General features: G+C 42.3%; 1 pseudogene; it reads left to right on the forward strand.

Moving 5' to 3' along the window:
* Positions 1-331: 331 nt before the first annotated feature.
* On the forward strand, positions 332-1,062 carry LOC118619885 (annotated as a pseudogene).
* The last annotated feature ends 3,006 nt before the right edge of the window (positions 1,063-4,068 follow it).

The raw sequence follows: 4,068 nt of genomic DNA on the forward strand, positions 1-4,068 counted from the left end.
CCCTCCCACTCTACCTGAACAAAGAATGGAAAAATGTCCTCGGGTGAGGATGATAAAAAAAAAAAAAAAAATGCAATTGTACCTGAGACATATTCTCCATTTGGTCTCCCTTTAAAAAATTTTAAATGTATTTGAAAGACATAAATAAATTTTGCATATAAACACTACCTGGCCCGTTTATGAAAGTAACGACAGCTTGGAGCAGAGACACCTCCACTCCGCCGGCGCGTGCCGAGGCGTGGGGCTCCTCTTGTGCCCTCCCCCGTCCTTTCCTGCTCCGTGCGAGCTCCTCAGCCAGCTCCCACCGTTCTACAGAAGTGTCCCCAGAACCATGGCCGAATGCTCCTATGTGAAGTCCACCCAACTCGTGCTCAAGGGAACCAAGACCAAGAGAAATGAAAGAGGATGATGAAGCATCCCAACTTGATACTGTTGGAATCTGGTGGACAATTACAACCTTGGGTGAAATTTCAGGAACCATAGCTACTGGAATAGAAAAAGGAACCTACAGATACGCACTTAACAATGGACTTTCACGCGGGGATCTCCACTAAAGGAGTGGATGAGGGCCCTGGTGCGGAGCAGTTTACAAGGGGTCCAGCAGTCTGATGCCAGAACTGCCCTAACACCTGGCTACGGAAAACAACTGGGGTAAATTAAGATGGATTTGTTGCTGGGCATTCAGATGCGATTGGACCAAGAGAACAATAGCAGCCAGGCTTTCAAGATGGGAAAATTGCTTTATTACTACAAATGGCTGCTTTATCAGATGCAATGAAGCAGGCTACACAAGCAAAAAGTAAAACAGCCGGAGAAGAAATGATAAAGATTAGACCTCATGCTGAAAGAGAAACCAAGAAAAAGGGTGTTATTCCAGAAGACAAAGGAAATAGTAAACAGTGTGAATCAGATATTAAAGAAATTTCAGAGCTTCCAAGACCACAAACTTAAAATAAGTAAAAAAGACAGTAAAATTCTTTGAAAGGCCTGGAAAGATGGATTTTTGCATGAAACACTCTGGACAGGAGAGCTTGTTTGAAAGCTGATAGATACTGCAAATGACCAGTTTTGTCCCTGCTGCCAGGGACAAAACTCCTCGTCCTCGTCCTCGTCCTCGTCCTCGTCCTCCTCCTCCTCCTCTTCCTCCTCCTCCTCTGTCTTTTTTTTTTTCCTGAATAAAATAATCAGTAGAAGTGTTAAAATAAAAAAAAATAAGAATAAAGAAAGTAACAATAGCCTGGCCAACTGGCTCAGTCAGTTGGAGCAACATCCCATACACCAAAAGTTTGTGGTTGAATTCCTGGTCAGGATACATACCTAGGTTGCGGGTTTGATCCCCAGTCAGGGTGCATAGGGACATCAATGTTTATTCTCCCCCACTCCCTTCCTCTCTCTCCAAAATCAATAAGTAAAACATATCCTCGGGTGAGGATTTAAAAAAGAAAGACAATAACAATAGCTTTATCTATACCAGATGCCAAATTAAGTGCATTGTGAATTCTCTCCTTTAACCCAACTCTCCTGTAGTCCCTACTGAAACCCTAGAGAAAAGTACTAGTAGCAACTCTTTTGACCGCTAATTGGTCCATTTTCTACAAATTGGGAATTTTTTTAAATTCTCATTGTGGATCTTCTGAGTGTCAGGCACAGTGCTGGGTTGTAGGTATGGTCGCTGCCTTCAGGAAACATACAGATAGTACAAATTATGAAGGGAAAAAAAATAGAGGGCTGTGGTAGAAATAATGAGGGAGAGAGGAGTCTATTTAAGAGGACTGATCAGCTGAGAGCTGATAGATAACAAGGAACCAGCCATGTGAAGAGCAAGAGGGACAGACACACGGACCAGAGGATACATCATGTGCAAGGGCCCTGGGGCTGGAAAGAATTTTGTGTATTTGTAGATTAAAAAGAACCCCGATTGGTGAGAGAACAATGAGCAAGAAGGAAGGGAACATGAGATAAATTTGCAGAGATGAACAAGGGCCGGACTCTGTAGGAGGTTTCAGAGCTTGTTACAGAATTAAAATGTATATATCCTAAGTACAGTGGAAGCTCCTGAAGGGTTTTAAGCAAGGGTAATAAGATCTGATTTGCATTTTCTAAAAAAATCACTCTAATTGATCTTTGGAAAGTAGATTGTAGGCATTCAACAGGGGAAGTAGGAAGAAAAGTAAAGAAACTGCTGTCTGGGTAAGAGAGACCATGGTAGCTTAAGCTACAGCTCACTGTTCTCTCACCAATCAGGTTTCTTCTTAATCTACAAATACACAGGATTCTTTCCAGCCCCAGGGCCCTGGCACATGGTGTGTCCTCTGGTCCATGTGTCTGCCCGTGGAGGAGGAATAGAATCAACACATACAATCACCAGCCCTTAATGGCAGGGACATGCGTCATAGGCAATTCTGTTGTGAGAGCAGAGTGTACTTACACAAACCCAGATGGTACAGCCTACTGCACGCCTAGACTATGTGCTATAGCCTGTGACTCCTGGGCTACAAGCCTGCACAGCATGTTCTGTACAGACCAGCATGATTAAATCAAGCTCAGGGTATCATTGGGGGGGAAGGAAAAACATCTGTAACAAAAATAAATTAGTTAGCCTGGCCCATGTGGCTCAGTGGTTGAGCGTCGACCCATGCACCAAGAGGTCACTGGTTCAATTCCTGGTCAGGGCACATGCCCAGGTTGTGGGCCTGATCCCCAGTGGAGGGCATGCAGGAGGTGGCCAAATGATGTTCTCTCTCATTGATGTTTCTATCTTTCTCTCCCCTTTCTCTTCCTCACTCCCTAAAATCAATAAAGAAAAATATGTTTTTAATTAATTAATGGATTTTTTTTTAATGATGCCATCAAGAGACAGGTAAACACAAGATGCATGAAGCTGCTGCTGGCGTAACACGCACACTGTCTTAAGCAAACTGTTTTTTTAAAGTAGAAAGAGTACTCTCTAAAATTATGATAATAAGAATAATATAGTATAGTGAATATATAAACCTGTAATGGTCATTTATTATCATTATCAAGTATTATATATTGTACTTAACTGTATGTGCTGTACTTTTTATGACTGGCAGAACAGGTTTGTATACACCAGCATCAACACAAACACATGAGTAATGTGTTACACAACAACATTACAATACCTGCGACGTCACTGCATGATGGGAATCCTTAGCTCCGTTATAGTATATGGGAACACTGTCGTATATGTGGTCCATCATTGAGTGAAACATCATATAGAGGAGCATGACTGTACCTTGGGGGCAGAATTAACAGAACTCAATCTTGTACACAATCCTATAGTAGCACTCACCTGAGGGCATTTCTCCAATGATTTTTGAGATAGAGGGGAAGGGAGCCTTCCACACAACCCGGACTGGGGCCAGGGATCAAACATGCAACCCAGGCACGTGTCCTTGACGGAGAATCAAACCAAGGGCCCATGGGTTGAAGCTCTAACCATTGAGCAAAACTGGCCAGGGCTACCACATTTCCTTCAACTGCTCCTTTGTGTCCCTCTGCCAATGACTCTGACCTCTTTGAATGCAGGAGCAATATTTCACTAATCTGTGATTCCTCAGAGCCAACTATAACGTCTGATAAATTCTCAGTAAGTATTTGATAACTATACATGAATGAGGTGGGAAAGATGTGGCCATCTCTGGAGGGATAAGTGATCTGTTCTGCATTGTCATACCTAGGTAAAGGTTCCGAAAGAGCAAAGCCCGCAAGTACCATCCTGAAAGAGACAATGTATCCTTTTTTTTTTTTTACGTTTCTACAGATCATAGATTCTATTTTTATTGTAGTTATTCTTTTTTTAATTGAATTTATTGAGGTGGAGTTAGTTAATAAAGGCCACCATGTGGAACATGCCTAGATTCTAGCTAAGGGCTATGTTGAGTCTCTTCAGTTAGGATGATCCAGTCCCCTGCTGCTAAAATATCAGAAGAGGTAGTATAGTGAAGCAATTAAAAGAATAGACTTTAGTGTCAGGTTCAAAACCCCTGCTCCTTCCTAGCTATGTGACATTGTGCAAATTACTTAACATCTTCGTGTTTTATCACT

Source organism: Molossus molossus, unplaced genomic scaffold (assembly GCF_014108415.1).
Source record: "Molossus molossus isolate mMolMol1 unplaced genomic scaffold, mMolMol1.p scaffold_m16_p_1, whole genome shotgun sequence".
In the NCBI taxonomy this organism is placed as follows: domain Eukaryota; kingdom Metazoa; phylum Chordata; class Mammalia; order Chiroptera; family Molossidae; genus Molossus; species Molossus molossus.